Here is a 17,583-nt window from a genome sequence, read left to right on the forward strand (position 1 = left end):
AAAGACTAAACAGCAAATGATGTCCTTCTTAGGACTTTGTAATTATTGCAGAGAATGGCTACCTGATTATGCCGCACTCATTCAACCTCTGCAAACCTTAATTTATGGGAAAGACATGGCCTTAAAAGATAAAATTCAGTGGACAAAAGAAGGAGAATTGGCATTCACAAACTTAAAAATGATGCTACAAACAAATGTGATACTTGCCTTACCAGATTATCAACAACCATTTACCTTATGTGTTGATGCTAATCAAGGTTATATGAAAGCGGTATTAACACAGCCGTTCGGGACAAAGGAAAGACCACTAGCATTCTATTCTAAACGATTAGATGCAGTAGCAGCTGGTTTTCCACAATGTTTGCAAGCATGTGCAGCTGCTGCAGAAGCAGTAAAATTATCAGCAGAATTAGTGTTGTGTCACCCACTCACCCTGAAGGTGCCACATTCAGTTTCATTAGTTTTACTGCAGACGCCGCTTCCGTTCCTCACACATGCTAGACATCTGACCTTAGTCTCACTCCTGCTTTCACAGTCAAACATTACTATACAGCGATGTGGTCCTCTTAACCCTAGCACCCTTCTTCCGACAACGGAAGATGGAGAGCCACATTCGTGCAAAGCAGTTGTGGAAGAGCAAACAAAACCCAGAGCAGATATTTTACAGACCCCAATTTCAGATTCAATGGTTGTTTATGTAGATGGATCAGCATCAAAAAATGATATGGGAAAAAATAAGGTCGGGTATGCTGTAGTTACATCTACTGAAGTGTTAGAGGCCAATGCACTCCCACCTGCTTGTTCAGCACAAGCGGCTGAACTCTATGCTGTAATTAGGGCATGCGAGCTATTCAAAAATAAGTCACTTACTATATACACTGATAGTCAATATGTGTTTGGAGCTGTTCATCACCATGCAAGAGTGTGGAAAAATAGAGGTTTTAAAACATCGCAGGGAACGTCTCTAACTCACACAAACTTACTACTTAGATTATTAGATGTTGTACAATTACCGACTCGCCTTGCACTGTGCAAATGTAAAGCACACCAAACCGATGCTTCCACAATAGCTAAAGGAAACAACTTTGCAGATAAAACTGCCAAAGAAGCGGCCCTGAAACAGCCCACCTTATCAGTGGCAGACATTCTTTTCATAGATAGTGATGTGCTGTGTGATGCACAGATTCATGCTCCTAAAACAGAAATACAGAGTTGGATCAAGAGAGGAGCAATACAGCAAGGGAAAGTTTACTATATGAATGACAAGCCCATCCTACCAAAAAACTTATACAAAACAGCTGCCTTAGTGAGCCATGGAAATACTCATGTCTCAACAGGAGGGATGGTACATATTATCCAGCAATACTTTTATGCTATAAATTTTTCTGATTATGCAAAGCAATTTTGTAGAACATGCTTAATTTGCTGTAAACATAATGCACAGGGTAACATGAGACCAAAACGTGGCCAGTTCCCTGTAGCTGAGTACCCGTTTCAAGTTGTACATATGGATTTTATTGAATTATCTTGGTCACAAGGGAAGAAGTACTGTCTAGTCATTATAGACACCTTTTCTAAGTGGGTAGAAATATACCCTGTAAAGCACTGTGATGCAATGACTGTTGCAAAATGTTTGGTAGGCCATTATTTCCCTACTTATGGCATACCTCATATTATAAGATCAGACAATGGGACTCATTTTGTAAATCAGACCATGTCCCTTTGTTCACAAGCATTAGGTTTTACGCTTAAGAATCATTGTGCTTATCACCCTCAGAGTGCAGGCTTAGTGGAGAGAACTAACGGCACTATTAAAACAAGGCTCAGAAAAACAATGGAAGAGACAAAAAGGCCGTGGCCAGAATGTTTGTCTCTAGTAAAATTGTGGATGAGAATAACTCCCATTCCTGCAGGATTAACACCTTTTGAGATAGTGTACGGAAGGCCGTTTCCTCTAGCAACCGAAATGAGTGATATAGGGAAAGCGGACAGAGAAAATACATTGGCTAATTGGATGCGAAAGTTGCTATCATCACAACAAAAACATAGCCCCGGTAGTCTGCCAGTAAATTCTGTTTCTAATCAACAGGATAACTTGCAGCCAGGGGATTGGATCCTGGTCAAGGTCCTGTTGCGGAAGGAGTGGAGCACACCCCGGTGGGACGGTCCTTATCAAGTCCTCCTCACAACACCAACAGCTGTGAAAATAGCAGAACGACCTTCCTGGATACACAAAAGTCACTGTAAACCCATCAAGCCCTTATCAGAGGCCTCAGCGACAGAGTAGCAGTGGAAGTCCGCTACAAAGGCACAGTAACCAATAGGGTGCTGCTGTCTCAACCCGGTGAAGAAAACAACTGAGCTGCACTCTATTAGGATGGCTCTGACGGGGTGGGGATGTGGTAAGGTGACTCTAGGGGTCATTCTTGTTGTTGGACTTGTATGGTTGTCCTTGCTCCCACTAGCTCCATTGCAGCACCTACGGCGATGGACCCATGACGACTTCCATCTGCGCCCATTGCCTGCTGACCACTCACACCCGTTCATGAAGAACTACTGGTATCGATATGTACATGACACTGTAACAGCAAAAAATGTGACGAATTGCTATGTTTGTTCTGTGATGCCTACTCATAGTGAAGGACCCACTGTATATGGAAAACCCATGAATATGTCCCAGGCCAAATGTGCTGCATCTTTTGCAGGTATAGGGTACCAAAGTATTGTTTCACTTATATTTTCCGTAGATGGAGACTATGTTAATATCACCACTAATGGGTCAGGTAATATTACTGTAAAAACTGTTGTGCAAGATGCCACAGGAATATACCCAGATGACCCTTGGTTCCAAAACGGCACATGTCTCCAAGACTTTTGGGTGGATTTCAACGTAACTAAAACCAATGTATCATTCCCCTTTTCTGTCCTAATATATCAAGACCCAACCACATATAATCATTCAGTCTGCTACAAACAGAATAATGGTACTAGGTGGATCGGAGGCAATACCACGAATTGTCATACGACCTTCGTTAGCAGCATGTACGGCTCTCCTGTCTCGTTCTTGGGGCCCAGTAATGGAACTTATTGGGTGGACGGTGTGGCTTGGTTATGCGGACCTCGTGCATACTTTGTCCTACCACCGAACTGGTTTGGAGTGTGCGCTCCTATTTTTGTTTCAGATCACACCTTCCTGATAGCACAGGGAAGTAAGGTTTCCATCAGAAGCAGGAGGAAGCGTTCGATATCAATACAACCCCATGACAGTTTGTGGGGAACAGACGTACCCCCTGAACATAAACTGTGGGGAACAGGCAGTAAAGTTGCGCTGTCCCTATTCCCCTGGGCAGGAGTCGGAAAGCTCATGCTACGAGTAGAAACTCTAAATTATAGACTAGGTCTTTTCATAAATAGTTCGATACTAATTGATCAACAACAAAACGAACAATTGGACATAACCAGACAGATGGTTATCCAGAACCGTATGGCATTAGACCTACTGACAGCTGCACAAGGAGGAGTATGTGTCCTCCTGAATCAAACGTGCTGCACTTACATTCCTGACAACGTGCACTCACCTAATATGACAATTGCCCTCGACCGCCTCCGTGACTTACAAAAAGTGATGACCATGGACAGTCAACCGCAGTCCTCCTGGCTGGACTGGTTTGTTACAGGAACATGGTGGTCCATACTGATGAAAATGTGCCTACCTTTTGTTTTGTTTTTTATTTTGTTTTTCTGTTGTTTTATAACTGTTATACCATGTTTGAAAATGTTTATTAATCAAGCTCTTAATGCTGCTTTTCGGACACACAGTACAATGTTTCTCTCCCTTACTCAGAATATGGAGACAGAGCCTGTTTCCAGCGATAGCGATGAAGAAGACATGTAATTCATAATGACGGCTGAGCCGAAAGCACCCGTGCAGGGCTCGGACCTGAAGTAACGGAATTAGATGTTTTTCTATGATAAACAGGAGGAACGACTCCTGATGGTTTTCTGTACTCCACAGTTAGGATGATGATGATGTGATCTAAATGACAGTTGTACTGGAAATGCTTTTGCAACTTGTACAATACTGATGTTTTTGATCATACTGTCATGATAAACAGGAGGGACTGTTAGGTTGAAGAAACTGTTATTAATCATTTTGTTATCACTCCTGTATGATCAGCAATGAATGTAAATATGTATATATATTATTTTGTTTTCCCCTAGCCTCATACTTTAGATTATATTAATAATAGCATTCCCACCTTAGCAAAACCAGAACTTTCTCTCACCTCCCTATTCTGCATGACTCTTGCGCCTCCCACTGACTATAAATAAAGGAGTCAAGGGGAACCACCCTTTGTAACACATTCTGCTGTAGTTTGCATTGCAGAGAGTGTGGGTACCCTTGCAAGTAAAACTGTAACCTGTGTGTGTCTCATAAATGTGGAGTTGGGGTGGAAACGCCGGGCGCTTTCCCCAACATTTTTAATAAACATCGTTTGTTGATCTCTGTGGTTTGTCTCAGGTTTTCAGTTTATTTTAGAGGCTTTTAATATTTTACTTAGACCTTTTTCATATGCATGCTATCAGTATGGAATAAATTGCTTAAATATAATTTCATTCAGTTGATTTATACTAGTATATTTTTGCTTACAGACAAAATTATACGGCGGTGCACACTACCATGCCGGGACAAGGTACATTGTCACCCGGACTTGGCTTCCTCCCTACAACTGTGAGCCACTTCAATCCCTTCCTGTAAGTACAAATTTTCCTGGGTGATTATTATTTAGAACTAGTGTAAGAGTACTTCATGTAAAATATTGATCTCCATTTCAGAATGATGCAGAGAGGAAGGACATTATTGTGTTCCCACTATGGACTCCTGGGCATTTTTAGCTTTGTGTATGTAGGAGCACATCAATACCATACAATACACTTAACCGAATAAAAGCCCAAAAGTCTGAGGATGTTAGGATTTTAAGATTTTATTGTAATTGTGTCAGTTACATCTTGGTACAGCTTTAATTTACGCATTTTAAGCCATGGGCAACTACTGTGAATCATTGACTGACTGTTATTGCAATGGCATTGCTTAACACCTTGAGTAACTGTCTCTTAGGTGATGAAGCCAGGTATAAAAGAAATGTTCTTTCTCGACTCATGATGTGCTAAGAAAAGGACATGATTTGGTGGCCACCAATATGTGTCACTCTTGAGGTCAATTTTCTGTTTATGTTAGTGTGCAGGAACCTGTTCAGTGTTCCAGGTTAAGTACATTTTAGATCACGTTCTGATCTATTTTGTGTTCAGCATGTCTTCAGTTTATTCAGTGAATTCACATGCTTACTTGACAGACCTGTACTGTGGAGTACAGCCTTTTGATTAAAAGGTGATACATCAGATGTTAAATCAGATATTTAAATAATAGTATTAAAATACCTAGAAGATGAGTTCTGACAGTAGAATTGGTTTATCCGATATAGTTACCAAATTATGTCATTAAATTGTCGTTATAATTGGGCAGTGCAGTTCAGTCTGAATAAATGTGTCAGCTAAATGCTGTAAATGTTAAAATATGATGAAACAGAAATTACAGAACTTCTGTAGAGGTTGATCAAGACTAAGCATATGAATGTACTTTCGGGTCAGTCCATGCCAAATCAACCAGGGGCTCCATGGGCATCATTCCTGGTTTTGATGAAAACTTGGTATTTAAAATTTGATCCTTATAGAGAACACTGGAAATTCCCCAAGTTTTATTGAAAAATTCTGATGCAGTCCAAAGTTATGGCCCTTTCAAATTTGGGTGCCACGCCCCTTTTTTGCACTCACGAATCACGCATGTAATTTGTAAGGGTTTTCAAGAGACCATATGTTCGCTTCTAAGCATGCTAGAGAGCTGAAAATTGCTCTCCTGGTATACTTTTCCCTGCTCTTTCAGAATCTGGCATTAAAATTAAGCTCACGGGAAGCACTTCAAAGCTATGGACTTGCAAACATCAGTTTTTGGTTCACTTTGGACTGCATCTGAATTTTTCAATAAAACTTGGGGAATTTTCAGTGTTCTCTATAAGGATCAAAATACCAAGTTTTCATCAAAATCAGGAATGATGCGCATGGAACTTTTCTGGACATTGGTTGATTTGGCACGGACTGACCCTTTCACATTTTGCTAATTGTGTACAGGCTGTGTTTTTAAGCCTGTTTATAAAGAGCATGCTGCTGCAGCATTAACAGTTAACAGTTGTTAACAATTAATACTTTATTTGTACTAGCAGTAAAGGTGGACCTTCATTAACGACGTCACTTCCTTGTTTAGGGCCTCGTTAGCATTCAACGGATTTGTTCGTTTAGTTAGAATGAGTAATGGCAGCAGAAGAGCTTGCAGTAAATATTTCTGCCTTAGCAGATGACATGGAAATTAATCGGGTATCAGCAGTAGATGCGTTTGATAGGTCGTTTGTGTTGTCACAGAGGGTAGAGGAACTTACAATCTTAACTGGACTTGATACGAGAAGGGTGCAAACTAATGTAGCTCAGGCGTTACATCAAGTCACGCAGTTGGTTACACGCAGATTGGGGAGACATGCCATCGAGATACCTGTGGTGGCCATTGAGGGCACAAGGAAGTGACGTCGTTAATGAAGGTCCACCTTGATGAGCGGTCTGACAGTTGGGAATTGCAAATTGAGTTTTCTCCCGAACATGCAATGCAATTCCCGGGGACGCCATTGCCATTTGAATAAAGAGGCAACAAGCCCATGGTAATACGAAATGCAATTCAGTGATTTGTTATTCTATTTGTTATTCAAAATATTTTTAAATGAATTAAGGATTTCATAAGCACTTTGCACATTGAAATGCCGATTGCAGAATGTATTTTCAAATTACATGCACAGATTAAATATTGAAATGACAAATGCGTGCTCTGATTGAATATTGAATTGACAATTGCCAAATGAATTTCCATTTGAGTAAAGAGGCAAAAAGCCCATGGCAAAACGAAATGCAATTCAGTGAATTGTCATTCTATTTTTTATTCAAAACATTATGAAATTAATTAAGGATTGCATAAGCACTTTGCACATTGAATTGCCGATTGCAAAATATATTTTCAAATTACATGCACAGATTAAATATTGAAATGAGAAATGCGTGCTCTGATTGAATATTGAATTGACAATTGCAAAATGAATTGCCATTTGAATTTTTGTGCTTATAATCTTCCATACTTGTTCAGTCCAAGAGCCGTACGTTTGTATTTGGTTAACGTTTGCTCCCTTAACTGTAATCCTTTATTATGTTTATGATTTAAGTTCTGCATTTTAAGTATGTTTAAATACCTTATTTATGAAGGATGGCATAACATTGCGTTCTTAGTGCAGTCAGCCCATGCTAAGTCGGCTGCAGAGCTATTGTGCTAACTCATTTAAATATTGTTTAAATATAAAAGGCTGTTAATTTATCATTCCGGAACGAGATAATTGCTGTTATTTGGCGGTGTGTGATGTTTACCGGGAGTTCAATTTGGTTGTTGCAGAACCACACGTATATCCCCACGAAAGCAAGTTGCTCTTGTTAATAAAGGCTGGTGGAACGACGGACTGATGCATTCTGACCGATGCACACTCAGGGCTCATAACGCCATAAGCAAGCAACATTAATAGGCGGCACCTCCTTCTTCACAAGTCCCTCTAATGATTAAAATGCATCAGCAGCTGCAAAGCTATTCACAATCGGACGTGCCATCATCACCCACCTTCACACACAGACTGGGGAGCCCCTTTCAGTCCAGGCAGGAGACCAACACTGAGTCCCGATAAGTGCCAGGCGATGCACGCTCCGGTTAGTACTGAGTTCTCCCCCTTCCTTTAGGCCACTTAAAAAAAAAAATTGGTTCTCGTCCCCTCCCGACCCGCCGAAATGCCTCCGACCCGAATTTTTTAAAAATTTTTATTTCGTAAAAATCGCATGGAAAACGCCCAAGAATGACGAAATTTGAATTTCCCGTGCATTCCACATCGACGATTGTCGATTCGGAACCACTCGGGAACCCTCGGCGCAGATGCCGTTTTCCAGCCATTTTGTTTACACTTACTTTGAGTGGGGAAATTCTCGGATGTTTTCAAGAGGGTCCAGCTGCAGAAGACTGTAGAGTGGAACTCCACAGGAAATATGTCAGCTCCACAGGAAACACGTGATCTTTAAGAACGTAAAGTGGGGCTAATCTTTACGCCGTAAAATGGAGCTCCACAGGAAACACGCCATCTACACTGTGTTTGTACCAAGAGAGAGTCTGGACTAAGTCTTCGAACCTGAAGTAAGTTAAGCGACGCGACAAACATATAAAAATAATATCGTGTGCACACAATATTTGAGTCTAACGTTATGTTGCTTGACGAGCTGTTTTAGCACTTGTCATATAGAGCTGGCTTTCCATGAAAACGTTTAATGTTTACTTTAAAAAAAAAAATTATTTTTGCTCGTTTTGCTGCAAAGTCTTATTAACCATCTGATAGTTACGTGTATTTAGTTAGAAGCCGTAGGCGCAGTAATCCTTACACTTTGTATTGTGTTTTCTGATATTACAGTTGCCATTACATTAAAAGGAACATTGTTTTATAAACCAAATTGTAAACATGGATCCCCGTTTAAAAGCGGCTTTGCTTTTTCAAGGTATGTTGCATCCGATTTCATGCGCAGTGAGTTTGTTGATTTTTACTACATATTTTCGATAATCTTTATAACAAATTCTTTTAATAATTTCACCAACATGACAAGTAGATAGTAATAAGCATTGTTTTTAATAAACATCGTTTGTTGATCTCTGTGGTTTGTCTCAGGTTTTCAGTTTATTTTAGAGGCTTTTAATATTTTACTTAGACCTTTTTCATATGCATGCTATCAGTATGGAATAAATTGCTTAAATATAATTTCATTCAGTTGATTTATACTAGTATATTTTTGCTTACAGACAAAATTATACGGCGGTGCACACTACCATGCCGGGACAAGGTACATTGTCACCCGGACTTGGCTTCCTCCCTACAACTGTGAGCCACTTCAATCCCTTCCTGTAAGTACAAATTTTCCTGGGTGATTATTATTTAGAACTAGTGTAAGAGTACTTCATGTAAAATATTGATCTCCATTTCAGAATGATGCAGAGAGGAAGGACATTATTGTGTTCCCACTATGGACTCCTGGGCATTTTTAGCTTTGTGTATGTAGGAGCACATCAATACCATACAATACACTTAACCGAATAAAAGCCCAAAAGTCTGAGGATGTTAGGATTTTAAGATTTTATTGTAATTGTGTCAGTTACATCTTGGTACAGCTTTAATTTACGCATTTTAAGCCATGGGCAACTACTGTGAATCATTGACTGACTGTTATTGCAATGGCATTGCTTAACACCTTGAGTAACTGTCTCTTAGGTGATGAAGCCAGGTATAAAAGAAATGTTCTTTCTCGACTCATGATGTGCTAAGAAAAGGACATGATTTGGTGGCCACCAATATGTGTCACTCTTGAGGTCAATTTTCTGTTTATGTTAGTGTGCAGGAACCTGTTCAGTGTTCCAGGTTAAGTACATTTTAGATCACGTTCTGATCTATTTTGTGTTCAGCATGTCTTCAGTTTATTCAGTGAATTCACATGCTTACTTGACAGACCTGTACTGTGGAGTACAGCCTTTTGATTAAAAGGTGATACATCAGATGTTAAATCAGATATTTAAATAATAGTATTAAAATACCTAGAAGATGAGTTCTGACAGTAGAATTGGTTTATCCGATATAGTTACCAAATTATGTCATTAAATTGTCGTTATAATTGGGCAGTGCAGTTCAGTCTGAATAAATGTGTCAGCTAAATGCTGTAAATGTTAAAATATGATGAAACAGAAATTACAGAACTTCTGTAGAGGTTGATCAAGACTAAGCATATGAATGTACTTTCGGGTCAGTCCATGCCAAATCAACCAGGGGCTCCATGGGCATCATTCCTGGTTTTGATGAAAACTTGGTATTTAAAATTTGATCCTTATAGAGAACACTGGAAATTCCCCAAGTTTTATTGAAAAATTCTGATGCAGTCCAAAGTTATGGCCCTTTCAAATTTGGGTGCCACGCCCCTTTTTTGCACTCACGAATCACGCATGTAATTTGTAAGGGTTTTCAAGAGACCATATGTTCGCTTCTAAGTATGCTAGAGAGCTGAAAATTGCTCTCCTGGTATACTTTTCCCTGCTCTTTCAGAATCTGGCATTAAAATTAAGCTCACGGGAAGCACTTCAAAGCTATGGACTTGCAAACATCAGTTTTTGGTTCACTTTGGACTGCATCTGAATTTTTCAATAAAACTTGGGGAATTTTCAGTGTTCTCTATAAGGATCAAAATACCAAGTTTTCATCAAAATCAGGAATGATGCGCATGGAACTTTTCTGGACATTGGTTGATTTGGCACGGACTGACCCTTTCACATTTTGCTAATTGTGTACAGGCTGTGTTTTTAAGCCTGTTTATAAAGAGCATGCTGCTGCAGCATTAACAGTTAACAGTTGTTAACAATTAATACTTTATTTGTACTAGCAGTAAAGGTGGACCTTCATTAACGACGTCACTTCCTTGTTTAGGGCCTCGTTAGCATTCAACGGATTTGTTCGTTTAGTTAGAATGAGTAATGGCAGCAGAAGAGCTTGCAGTAAATATTTCTGCCTTAGCAGATGACATGGAAATTAATCGGGTATCAGCAGTAGATGCGTTTGATAGGTCGTTTGTGTTGTCACAGAGGGTAGAGGAACTTACAATCTTAACTGGACTTGATACGAGAAGGGTGCAAACTAATGTAGCTCAGGCGTTACATCAAGTCACGCAGTTGGTTACACGCAGATTGGGGAGACATGCCATCGAGATACCTGTGGTGGCCATTGAGGGCACAAGGAAGTGACGTCGTTAATGAAGGTCCACCTTGATGAGCGGTCTGACAGTTGGGAATTGCAAATTGAGTTTTCTCCCGAACATGCAATGCAATTCCCGGGGACGCCATTGCCATTTGAATAAAGAGGCAACAAGCCCATGGTAATACGAAATGCAATTCAGTGATTTGTTATTCTATTTTTTATTCAAAATATTTTTAAATGAATTAAGGATTGCATAAGCACTTTGCACATTGAATTGCCGATTGCAAAATATATTTTCAAATTACATGCACAGATTAAATATTGAAATGAGAAATGCGTGCTCTGATTGAATATTGAATTGACAATTGCAAAATGAATTGCCATTTGAATTTTTGTGCTTATAATCTTCCATACTTGTTCAGTCCAAGAGCCGTACGTTTGTATTTGGTTAACGTTTGCTCCCTTAACTGTAATCCTTTATTATGTTTATGATTTAAGTTCTGCATTTTAAGTATGTTTAAATACCTTATTTATGAAGGATGGCATAACATTGCGTTCTTAGTGCAGTCAGCCCATGCTAAGTCGGCTGCAGAGCTATTGTGCTAACTCATTTAAATATTGTTTAAATATAAAAGGCTGTTAATTTATCATTCCGGAACGAGATAATTGCTGTTATTTGGCGGTGTGTGATGTTTACCGGGAGTTCAATTTGGTTGTTGCAGAACCACACGTATATCCCCACGAAAGCAAGTTGCTCTTGTTAATAAAGGCTGGTGGAACGACGGACTGATGCATTCTGACCGATGCACACTCAGGGCTCATAACGCCATAAGCAAGCAACATTAATAGGCGGCACCTCCTTCTTCACAAGTCCCTCTAATGATTAAAATGCATCAGCAGCTGCAAAGCTATTCACAATCGGACGTGCCATCATCACCCACCTTCACACACAGACTGGGGAGCCCCTTTCAGTCCAGGCAGGAGACCAACACTGAGTCCCGATAAGTGCCAGGCGATGCACGCTCCGGTTAGTACTGAGTTCTCCCCCTTCCTTTAGGCCACTTAAAAAAAAAAATTGGTTCTCGTCCCCTCCCGACCCGCCGAAATGCCTCCGACCCGAATTTTTTAAAAATTTTTATTTCGTAAAAATCGCATGGAAAACGCCCAAGAATGACGAAATTTGAATTTCCCGTGCATTCCACATCGACGATTGTCGATTCGGAACCACTCGGGAACCCTCGGCGCAGATGCCGTTTTCCAGCCATTTTGTTTACACTTACTTTGAGTGGGGAAATTCTCGGATGTTTTCAAGAGGGTCCAGCTGCAGAAGACTGTAGAGTGGAACTCCACAGGAAATATGTCAGCTCCACAGGAAACACGTGATCTTTAAGAACGTAAAGTGGGGCTAATCTTTACGCCGTAAAATGGAGCTCCACAGGAAACACGCCATCTACACTGTGTTTGTACCAAGAGAGAGTCTGGACTAAGTCTTCGAACCTGAAGTAAGTTAAGCGACGCGACAAACATATAAAAATAATATCGTGTGCACACAATATTTGAGTCTAACGTTATGTTGCTTGACGAGCTGTTTTAGCACTTGTCATATAGAGCTGGCTTTCCATGAAAACGTTTAATGTTTACTTTAAAAAAAAAAATTATTTTTGCTCGTTTTGCTGCAAAGTCTTATTAACCATCTGATAGTTACGTGTATTTAGTTAGAAGCCGTAGGCGCAGTAATCCTTACACTTTGTATTGTGTTTTCTGATATTACAGTTGCCATTACATTAAAAGGAACATTGTTTTATAAACCAAATTGTAAACATGGATCCCCGTTTAAAAGCGGCTTTGCTTTTTCAAGGTATGTTGCATCCGATTTCATGCGCAGTGAGTTTGTTGATTTTTACTACATATTTTCGATAATCTTTATAACAAATTCTTTTAATAATTTCACCAACATGACAAGTAGATAGTAATAAGCATTGTTTTTAATAAACATCGTTTGTTGATCTCTGTGGTTTGTCTCAGGTTTTCAGTTTATTTTAGAGGCTTTTAATATTTTACTTAGACCTTTTTCATATGCATGCTATCAGTATGGAATAAATTGCTTAAATATAATTTCATTCAGTTGATTTATACTAGTATATTTTTGCTTACAGACAAAATTATACGGCGGTGCACACTACCATGCCGGGACAAGGTACATTGTCACCCGGACTTGGCTTCCTCCCTACAACTGTGAGCCACTTCAATCCCTTCCTGTAAGTACAAATTTTCCTGGGTGATTATTATTTAGAACTAGTGTAAGAGTACTTCATGTAAAATATTGATCTCCATTTCAGAATGATGCAGAGAGGAAGGACATTATTGTGTTCCCACTATGGACTCCTGGGCATTTTTAGCTTTGTGTATGTAGGAGCACATCAATACCATACAATACACTTAACCGAATAAAAGCCCAAAAGTCTGAGGATGTTAGGATTTTAAGATTTTATTGTAATTGTGTCAGTTACATCTTGGTACAGCTTTAATTTACGCATTTTAAGCCATGGGCAACTACTGTGAATCATTGACTGACTGTTATTGCAATGGCATTGCTTAACACCTTGAGTAACTGTCTCTTAGGTGATGAAGCCAGGTATAAAAGAAATGTTCTTTCTCGACTCATGATGTGCTAAGAAAAGGACATGATTTGGTGGCCACCAATATGTGTCACTCTTGAGGTCAATTTTCTGTTTATGTTAGTGTGCAGGAACCTGTTCAGTGTTCCAGGTTAAGTACATTTTAGATCACGTTCTGATCTATTTTGTGTTCAGCATGTCTTCAGTTTATTCAGTGAATTCACATGCTTACTTGACAGACCTGTACTGTGGAGTACAGCCTTTTGATTAAAAGGTGATACATCAGATGTTAAATCAGATATTTAAATAATAGTATTAAAATACCTAGAAGATGAGTTCTGACAGTAGAATTGGTTTATCCGATATAGTTACCAAATTATGTCATTAAATTGTCGTTATAATTGGGCAGTGCAGTTCAGTCTGAATAAATGTGTCAGCTAAATGCTGTAAATGTTAAAATATGATGAAACAGAAATTACAGAACTTCTGTAGAGGTTGATCAAGACTAAGCATATGAATGTACTTTCGGGTCAGTCCATGCCAAATCAACCAGGGGCTCCATGGGCATCATTCCTGGTTTTGATGAAAACTTGGTATTTAAAATTTGATCCTTATAGAGAACACTGGAAATTCCCCAAGTTTTATTGAAAAATTCTGATGCAGTCCAAAGTTATGGCCCTTTCAAATTTGGGTGCCACGCCCCTTTTTTGCACTCACGAATCACGCATGTAATTTGTAAGGGTTTTCAAGAGACCATATGTTCGCTTCTAAGCATGCTAGAGAGCTGAAAATTGCTCTCCTGGTATACTTTTCCCTGCTCTTTCAGAATCTGGCATTAAAATTAAGCTCACGGGAAGCACTTCAAAGCTATGGACTTGCAAACATCAGTTTTTGGTTCACTTTGGACTGCATCTGAATTTTTCAATAAAACTTGGGGAATTTTCAGTGTTCTCTATAAGGATCAAAATACCAAGTTTTCATCAAAATCAGGAATGATGCGCATGGAACTTTTCTGGACATTGGTTGATTTGGCACGGACTGACCCTTTCACATTTTGCTAATTGTGTACAGGCTGTGTTTTTAAGCCTGTTTATAAAGAGCATGCTGCTGCAGCATTAACAGTTAACAGTTGTTAACAATTAATACTTTATTTGTACTAGCAGTAAAGGTGGACCTTCATTAACGACGTCACTTCCTTGTTTAGGGCCTCGTTAGCATTCAACGGATTTGTTCGTTTAGTTAGAATGAGTAATGGCAGCAGAAGAGCTTGCAGTAAATATTTCTGCCTTAGCAGATGACATGGAAATTAATCGGGTATCAGCAGTAGATGCGTTTGATAGGTCGTTTGTGTTGTCACAGAGGGTAGAGGAACTTACAATCTTAACTGGACTTGATACGAGAAGGGTGCAAACTAATGTAGCTCAGGCGTTACATCAAGTCACGCAGTTGGTTACACGCAGATTGGGGAGACATGCCATCGAGATACCTGTGGTGGCCATTGAGGGCACAAGGAAGTGACGTCGTTAATGAAGGTCCACCTTGATGAGCGGTCTGACAGTTGGGAATTGCAAATTGAGTTTTCTCCCGAACATGCAATGCAATTCCCGGGGACGCCATTGCCATTTGAATAAAGAGGCAACAAGCCCATGGTAATACGAAATGCAATTCAGTGATTTGTTATTCTATTTTTTATTCAAAATATTTTTAAATGAATTAAGGATTGCATAAGCACTTTGCACATTGAATTGCCGATTGCAAAATATATTTTCAAATTACATGCACAGATTAAATATTGAAATGAGAAATGCGTGCTCTGATTGAATATTGAATTGACAATTGCAAAATGAATTGCCATTTGAATTTTTGTGCTTATAATCTTCCATACTTGTTCAGTCCAAGAGCCGTACGTTTGTATTTGGTTAACGTTTGCTCCCTTAACTGTAATCCTTTATTATGTTTATGATTTAAGTTCTGCATTTTAAGTATGTTTAAATACCTTATTTATGAAGGATGGCATAACATTGCGTTCTTAGTGCAGTCAGCCCATGCTAAGTCGGCTGCAGAGCTATTGTGCTAACTCATTTAAATATTGTTTAAATATAAAAGGCTGTTAATTTATCATTCCGGAACGAGATAATTGCTGTTATTTGGCGGTGTGTGATGTTTACCGGGAGTTCAATTTGGTTGTTGCAGAACCACACGTATATCCCCACGAAAGCAAGTTGCTCTTGTTAATAAAGGCTGGTGGAACGACGGACTGATGCATTCTGACCGATGCACACTCAGGGCTCATAACGTCATAAGCAAGCAACATTAATAGGCGGCACCTCCTTCTTCACAAGTCCCTCTAATGATTAAAATGCATCAGCAGCTGCAAAGCTATTCACAATCGGACGTGCCATCATCACCCACCTTCACACACAGACTGGGGAGCCCCTTTCAGTCCAGGCAGGAGACCAACACTGAGTCCCGATAAGTGCCAGGCGATGCACGCTCCGGTTAGTACTGAGTTCTCCCCCTTCCTTTAGGCCACTTAAAAAAAAAAATTGGTTCTCGTCCCCTCCCGACCCGCCGAAATGCCTCCGACCCGAATTTTTTAAAAATTTTTATTTCGTAAAAATCGCATGGAAAACGCCCAAGAATGACGAAATTTGAATTTCCCGTGCATTCCACATCGACGATTGTCGATTCGGAACCACTCGGGAACCCTCGGCGCAGATGCCGTTTTCCAGCCATTTTGTTTACACTTACTTTGAGTGGGGAAATTCTCGGATGTTTTCAAGAGGGTCCAGCTGCAGAAGACTGTAGAGTGGAACTCCACAGGAAATATGTCAGCTCCACAGGAAACACGTGATCTTTAAGAACGTAAAGTGGGGCTAATCTTTACGCCGTAAAATGGAGCTCCACAGGAAACACGCCATCTACACTGTGTTTGTACCAAGAGAGAGTCTGGACTAAGTCTTCGAACCTGAAGTAAGTTAAGCGACGCGACAAACATATAAAAATAATATCGTGTGCACACAATATTTGAGTCTAACGTTATGTTGCTTGACGAGCTGTTTTAGCACTTGTCATATAGAGCTGGCTTTCCATGAAAACGTTTAATGTTTACTTTAAAAAAAAAAATTATTTTTGCTCGTTTTGCTGCAAAGTCTTATTAACCATCTGATAGTTACGTGTATTTAGTTAGAAGCCGTAGGCGCAGTAATCCTTACACTTTGTATTGTGTTTTCTGATATTACAGTTGCCATTACATTAAAAGGAACATTGTTTTATAAACCAAATTGTAAACATGGATCCCCGTTTAAAAGCGGCTTTGCTTTTTCAAGGTATGTTGCATCCGATTTCATGCGCAGTGAGTTTGTTGATTTTTACTACATATTTTCGATAATCTTTATAACAAATTCTTTTAATAATTTCACCAACATGACAAGTAGATAGTAATAAGCATTGTTTTTAATAAACATCGTTTGTTGATCTCTGTGGTTTGTCTCAGGTTTTCAGTTTATTTTAGAGGCTTTTAATATTTTACTTAGACCTTTTTCATATGCATGCTATCAGTATGGAATAAATTGCTTAAATATAATTTCATTCAGTTGATTTATACTAGTATATTTTTGCTTACAGACAAAATTATACGGCGGTGCACACTACCATGCCGGGACAAGGTACATTGTCACCCGGACTTGGCTTCCTCCCTACAACTGTGAGCCACTTCAATCCCTTCCTGTAAGTACAAATTTTCCTGGGTGATTATTATTTAGAACTAGTGTAAGAGTACTTCATGTAAAATATTGATCTCCATTTCAGAATGATGCAGAGAGGAAGGACATTATTGTGTTCCCACTATGGACTCCTGGGCATTTTTAGCTTTGTGTATGTAGGAGCACATCAATACCATACAATACACTTAACCGAATAAAAGCCCAAAAGTCTGAGGATGTTAGGATTTTAAGATTTTATTGTAATTGTGTCAGTTACATCTTGGTACAGCTTTAATTTACGCATTTTAAGCCATGGGCAACTACTGTGAATCATTGACTGACTGTTATTGCAAT

At 39.4% G+C, this 17,583-nt stretch overlaps 1 protein-coding gene and 1 long non-coding RNA gene across 4 annotated transcripts in view; one reads left to right on the forward strand and one right to left on the reverse strand.

Annotated features, from left to right (window-relative positions):
* LOC125725680 (uncharacterized) overlaps window positions 1-17,583 on the reverse strand; it is a 206,011-nt gene that overhangs the window by 149,058 nt on the left and 39,370 nt on the right. The gene's annotated exons all lie outside the window — the stretch shown is intronic.
* LOC125725672 (uncharacterized) overlaps window positions 1-17,583 on the forward strand; it is a 140,772-nt gene that overhangs the window by 116,929 nt on the left and 6,260 nt on the right. The window contains exon 2 of one of the 2 annotated variants that reach the window (XR_007387523.1): window positions 17,153-17,254. The exons of the other annotated variant lie outside the window; for it this stretch is intronic. The gene's annotated coding sequence lies outside the window, so the exon portion shown is untranslated. The remainder of the gene's footprint in view (window positions 1-17,152; window positions 17,255-17,583) is intronic. 2 annotated transcript variants of the gene reach the window in all.

Source organism: Brienomyrus brachyistius, unplaced genomic scaffold (assembly GCF_023856365.1).
Source record: "Brienomyrus brachyistius isolate T26 unplaced genomic scaffold, BBRACH_0.4 scaffold69, whole genome shotgun sequence".
Taxonomy (NCBI): domain Eukaryota; kingdom Metazoa; phylum Chordata; class Actinopteri; order Osteoglossiformes; family Mormyridae; genus Brienomyrus; species Brienomyrus brachyistius.